Source organism: Gossypium raimondii, chromosome 4, assembly GCF_025698545.1.
Source record: "Gossypium raimondii isolate GPD5lz chromosome 4, ASM2569854v1, whole genome shotgun sequence".
NCBI classification, from domain to species: domain Eukaryota; kingdom Viridiplantae; phylum Streptophyta; class Magnoliopsida; order Malvales; family Malvaceae; genus Gossypium; species Gossypium raimondii.
This window is the reverse complement of record NC_068568.1, coordinates 21866978-21874380: the sequence shown is the minus strand read 5'-3', so window position 1 is coordinate 21874380 and position 7403 is coordinate 21866978.

Below are 7403 nucleotides of genomic sequence, written 5' to 3'. Positions count from 1 at the left end.
CCTGCAAAACTGTGCTCTATATCAAGAACTTGCTAATGTAAAAAACTCAACTATACTAGCCTTAGTCAATAAGGGAAAATGATTGTCTACACTGATATCGGCTAAACACCATTGTAAAGCACATATTTATACATGGGAAGGCCCTAATAACTTAAAAGCATATCTGAGTTTCGGTAGGTAAAAATTTTAGCACACAACGGTCACCATCAATATATCACCCAAAATCTCAAAATCATCTAACACAAACAAAATCATTACTTTGATTAATTCAAGTCAAGAACAAACAATAGTTATGGATGAACAAATATCAGAACCAAAGAAAAATGATGGATCAAAACCCAAGATTTCTACCGTAAAGTTTAGTGTGGGTATAAGGCAAACCATAAGGAGAGGAAAAATTGAATTTAATAATTTTTAATCAATCTTCAGTATTTTAAAGTTTTTATTCGAAGGATCTAAGCACAACATCTCATGACTCACAATTTAAGTAAAAAATTACATGCAAGTATTGCGCTTAAAAGTGTTCATGAGTAAGGTGACTCAGCTTGCTATGAGTTGGAATCGACTTTAGTTTTTTCAACTTTATAATGGCCTGACCTGACCTAATTTTGTTGTAAAAAATTAAATAGGATAGATGCAAGCTTATGAGCACCTCCAATTGCACTCTAACCACAATCTTACACAACACAAAAAGAAAGTGTAAAATGAAAGACTTGGCCAATAGTAGCACTTATAATTAAGGCCACAACTCAATAAAAACATACTCAACATAACAATGTAATAAATTATAGAGATAGTATTGCATAAACAATTACATCACATTAGCATAGGCCTTTTTCAATCAAATCATGCCACCTTATTGCATTTATAAAAAAAAGCTAATTATTTATTAATTTAATCATTAATGAATAGTTGAATTAATTTGTTATCATTTAATTATCACATGTAATCTATAACATGATATTTTTTAGTTTTTAAGATATTTATTGAAGCGAGCTAGTAAAATGATAGATTAATTTACTTCACAACATCTTGCATTTTCTAGATGCATAAGAAAGACTCTAAGATTTTGATCTATTAAAGGACAATTATCTTTCAACGTAAACTTGAGATAACTTTTATTTTAATTACGGAATGCATGAATTTAATAGAAAAAGAAAAGATGAGAAAGATGAAATTGTACCTGTTAACTTGTTATTGGTTGAGAAAATGTTTGTAAACAAGTCAATTTTTCAATAACGAATGGAATTTCACCTGAAACATATAATTAAATTAATCAAAATTTACAAATAAATAATCCAAAAATTGCAAACAGCAGCACAAACTTCAAAAGGGAAAGGAAGCTAGTTTTTTCCATAAAGTTGGGTTAATATTTTGATTGTAAGGAAAGGGTATAAGACAAATCATGTTTAAGCCATAAAGTTGGGATAATACATCCATTGGCAAGATAACGATCTATGGTTGTTTAAGTCAAAAGTATTATATTAAGAAATTAAAAAATTGTACACTAATTAAAATATATAACAATTGAAAGTAGAAAATCATATTTATATGTTAAGTTGTTATTAGAAAAATCAATGAATTTAAGAGAATTTATGTTTGTAATATTTATTGGAATTTCACCGAAATATATAATTAAATTCATAGCTTCTTGGTACAACTCATGTATTGTGTTTATCTCTTATTCAATAATAGGAATTATGGTGAGCAAAGATTAATTAAACAAATAAATAATAAGGCAAAGATTCATAGTTTCGATTTTTTCTCTCAAATCTTAAATTTATGATCTTTGACTTATCTTTTGTTTGTTTATTGTTCAACACCTTCTTCACTAATACTAATCATCATCTTTCTTGTTAACTCAATTCTAAGTTTTGAAATATATAAAACAAACAAGGTATATGGATACTATTAGTGCTACATGTTTGTATATATAGACATATCTTTTGAAAATTTTACCACACAATTGTAACTATTAATATATCATCCCAAATCTCAAAATCATCAAACATAGAAAATTATTACTTTAGTAAAATAACTACTTCATTTTTTAAAGTTATGATTATGTAACATAATGTATCCGAGTTTCATAGGGATGAGATTTTGTTAAATGAAATAATAAAAATTGAGCTAATAGAGACAAAATCAGAAAATAAAAGACTTCTAAATGTAAGAACAAACGAGATGAGAAATAAAATAAAACCTGCTTATCATTCCTTTTTCCCATCAAAATCAGAAATAAAATAAAACGCTTGACTTTTTTTAATTTTTCTCGAGAAACAAACGAAAAAAACTTATCGATTGGTTGCGGTAGAGGAGTGTCGATAGCGATACAACAAATGGGACAGTCAACGGCGATGCAGCAGATGGTCGGGGAAAGATTTGGGAATTTTGATTTGGGGAATAATTTTAGGGATTTGGGAAAAAAATTTAGGAAAAAAATAAGGGATTTCAGGGATATGAGTTGGGGATAAAACTGAGCAGAGCAAAACGGGATCGTTTTGTTTAAAATAAAATGATACTTTACGGCGTTTTTCTCATAGCGTCGCTAATGCTTGACCTTTTGCGGTGTTTTTCTCATAAATGCCGCTACTACTTTACCTATTGCGGCGTTTTTTCGTTAGTACCACTAATGTATAATATTTGCGGCGTTTTTCGTCCAAAAGCTGCTAAAACCTTAAATTCCTGTAGTGTTGGCAAGACTGACAAATAAAATGCTATGGTAAACTACGGTAAATATGCAGTGATAATTCAAAGGAATGATGATGTATGCAATAGATGGAATTGATGAATAATTGGAAATGTTATGGTAAAAGTGAAAGCAGAAATGTAATGGCAATAACGAGAGTGTTTATCCGGATAGAATGTAAACAAAGAAATAAACAACTAAATATGTTGAGGCAAAGTTACTATGACAAAGAATAAGGATAGAGTGATGTTGATTCAGATGGTCGAGATTACCTAGAATCGACCCTTACTGTTAATAATGCCTTAGCAAAATCGTATCTACTTTATTGCACAAAAGAGTTCTAAAATGGTCTGCCTCTTATTAGAGCAAAACCTCAAGTTACCTTACCCGTGTCTATAAGCTTTTTAGATATCTTGCATGGGTTCCTTCTGTATGATCATGACTCTATGTCTAAAGTCGACTACAAGTGTATATCGAATACTTGCTCATTTCATTTAATTTTAATCCAACCAACTTAACCCATTTGGAATTAGAATCAATTTATAAGTATGAGAACAATCTTCTATTTCTAGAGATCATTTGCATTTTAATTAAGCAATAAAAATAATCAAATGAAACAGTAAAGTAAATTAGATATATACTGTATCCATAAAAATAGTTTAAGGTTTCATAGAAAGTAATCCCAACCCTATGAGATTAGCTCATGGGCTAGGAATTCCAAACCAAAATATCATCTGACATTGTGTTCAAGTACTTCAATTCAATCTTTCAAATGAACACTAATGGAAATAACGAAAGAACTTCGGGAAACAACTTTCACTTGCCCAGTCCACAGTTCGGCAGCACAGCATCCTGTGATGGCTAAGAAGGACTGCCTTCGACTTCCTTTCCTTTGCGCAGCCGAACCCTTATTCACGCCTAAGGATCTCTCCCACTTTTTATCTACCATTTGTGAGGTCCCCTTCATTAAATTTTATAGATAGATTAGGCTAGGGTCAGCAAACAACTTGTGATTATCTTCTCCTCTTTTAGTGGGATTTATCTGGTACAAATTTGAATTTGAACTGGGACTGTTGCGCAAAAAATGTTGACTTGGTCTTCCTGGCATTACCATGGCATCCATGCTAGCAAACTGTCTGCACTTTTGCCTTAAAAAAACTTCACTCCTTTATTTCCTTATTCTAAAATTTGTTCCTTCCATACCAACACACAGAAAACTCCACCACAAACGATTAAAAGCACCTAATTCCAACACAATCCAAGTCCTAATGCAATATTAAAATTGCTAACTAAAATGTCATAAATGCAACAAAATGTACTTAAGTACAAGCAATTAGCTAGGTCTAAATGCATGAAATAAAACTCTTTTGAAGAGTTATCACACCCCCAAACCTGAGTTATTGCTTGTCCCTAAGCAAAATACACCTGAATGCATGAATGCACCAATTTTGCCTTGGCAAAAAAAAACCTTCTTATACTGCCTAGATATTCAAAAAATAATTTATAACCCCGTTCTCGGCAATATTCTCTTTTCCTAAAACTGATTTGAATGTCAAAGGTTTGTTCAGCAAAAATAGTGCAAAAAGTTCTCCCAAATAGCAAAATTTCCTAAGTACCCATGCATTCTTTCTTTCGTCCTTTAGCAAATATCTTTTTATTCACTTAGTTCATTTGTTACCTAAATAGAAGTCACTTGATTTAAGCTCATATATTATTCACATTTCCATATATTTATGCTCATTTTTTTCCTTTTTCTTCTTTTTATTATTATTTTTTAATGGAAACCATTTTAAGGGATTTAGTCATGTCACAAAAATGTTTTTGACTTGGCAATCATGATAGAGCATACACTGAATTGCCGAGTACCTCATCATGTTACAATTTAAACCAAAAGTCACTCATAAAGCTAAGGCCTTTAACTAAAAAGATGGATGGAGCATACAACTACCTCCTTAGCTACTTAGTCCTTTGCTACAGCGGAATGCCCCCAAAGTTATATCACACACTCTTACTTAGACCCTTCTTTCTAATCAACAGCACAATGGAGCAAACAAAGTGATGCTGACCTGCTTATTTAAGCAAAATGCCGTAGCAATTTAACTAATGTTTGACTTCAAAAATCCCTAAGGGCATTAAAAGATACTTATTATATTTCAAAAAACTAAAAAGCATATTATAGGACATCCCATTTTTAGAAATTAATTTCCAAGCTAACTCATATTCATATTCAAGATTCACCATTCAACTAGATATAACATCTCAGATATATGAACAACAAAGAGCCTATATACATGCCACACCCCAGAATAAAAATACCAAAAGCTACCAAATTATTGGATATGTGAGCCTTCAGCTTATCCGTCCGATTTATCCGCAACTTTGATGACTATTAAAGAACACATATAAAACTAGTAAGCTTAGGAAGCTTAGTAAGTTCATAACCTAAACCATCAAACTCAACTTTCTTTAATTGATATCAAAGTATAAAGAGATAAATTTACAATTCTTGATAACCAAATACACATTTGTAATTCACATTAGTTCTTATTCACATAATAGCATAAATCATGATAATCCTTTTCTCAAATAACCCAACCACTCCATAACATCTTTCCATCAATATAAATATGCTCATATATATATAAACAAGTAACTCATTGAACCCTTGATGCTTTCTAATATCTTGAATATGCATTAACATTCAAAACCACAAATCAACCATATTTTCCATTAACATTTAGCCCGATGAACTAAGTAACTCGACTTAGATACACAGGTAACTACACCACACCAGAAGCATCATAGATGCATAACAAGGGCATTGAAGTGCATACAGAGGCACGATTGTGAAATCAGGGGCACTGTAGTGCGAATAGAGACATCGAAGTGCAAACAAAGGCACCAAAGTGCAAATCTCCTACAAGCTCGCATGCTAACCCTATTGGCATGCCAATCGTATCCTACGCGATTTCTATGTTCAACCGAGCAATACACATAAATCCATTAATTTAATGCATTCTCATCATATAGAAGCACTTCATCATTTTCATACGTATACTATATCCTTAATACGTTCTTATATATAGAAATATACAACTCCAAACTAAACTACTATCGTTTCCTTTCAATTTCATATGAATAACTAATGGAATTTCTCATACATTCAATAACTAATTAGAAACAAATAGTATATTCACAAGCATTTTATTTTATATAATAAATCATTATGAACTTACCTACGATTCAATTACGTTAATCTGCAGGACTATTCCGTAATTTTCCATTTTCCTCAATTATTGTATATTTTGCTCAACTCTTGATCTATATAATAATTAAATTCAATCTATTAAAATTCACATTCAATTTAATTCATAAGAGCCTTAACTTTTCATTAAATTACACATTTTTCCTAAATTTTTACATTCTTCACAATCTAGTCCCTAAACCTAAAATTCCAAACAAAACATACTAACTGAATTTTACTCTACTATATTCATCCCTCATTTATTCTAATTTCACGAAAATACTCTATCAATTTTAATATTTAATCAACTTAATCCTTTACTCAAAAGTTAACAAAAATTACTTTATAACTAATTTTAATCATCAACTAAAACTTCCATTTCATCACTTAACATCCAAAATAATAAGGATTCACCAATGGTGAAATCCACAATTCTTAATAGTTTCAAAAAGGAAGACATGGGTTAGCTAGACCGAGTTGCAACAATCACAAAAATATAAAAATTACAAGAAATGGAATTGAAACAAGCTTACATGCAAGAGGAATGTAGTAACTGAACTTAGAGCTCCAAAAATGGTGACTTCTCCCTTTAATTTTTGATGGATGAACATGAAATATATGATAGCCATATTCTGTATTTTATTTTTCTTTAATCTAATTACATAATTACAAGTTTACCATTAGTTATAACCTTATAATTTTAACAATTTAAATGCCCATAACCATCCATCTTTCAACCTTACGGATTATTTATTTCATAATTCCTCTTATATTTAGTAATTAAACTATCAAGTCAATACAATTCAATAATTACTAAGTTCTGTGTCTTCGACAATTTAGTCCTTTTATTAAATTAACTAACTAAACATTGAAATTTCTTCACCAAAACTTAATACGACTCTAATGTAACTCCATAATCATTAATTAAATGATAAACACTACCTCTCATACCGAAATTATGGTTCCAAAACCACTATTTTTGACACCACTAAAAAACGGGATATTACAAGTATGGCCTCTTTTCCGTAAAAACTTAGCTTGGTCCATTGGAGATGGTGCAAATATTTGTTGATGGAAAGATTTTTGGATCCCAGGTGTTGGTCCTTTAATTTGTAAATCCCTTCCTATGTTAATCTTGACATGGATTGCACTTTAAAGGAATTGGTTACATTTGATAGCACTTGGAATTTGGATCTTTTTTGTATATGGTTGTCTGATGATGTGATTAATCGTTTCATTGGCATCCCCCCTCCTCATCCTGATTCGGGATCAGATGGGGTGATTTGGGCTCGTTTCGCTTTAGGCTTTTTTTCAGTACGTAATGCTTACTGCTTTTTAAAAGATGGTACTTGGAATCCCAGAGAGGAATTTTGGAAGAATATATGGAAGTATCAAGGTCCGTAAAGAGTGAGATTCTTTCTTTGGTTGGCATCTATGTAAAGACTTCTAATGAGTTTAGAACGCATATGG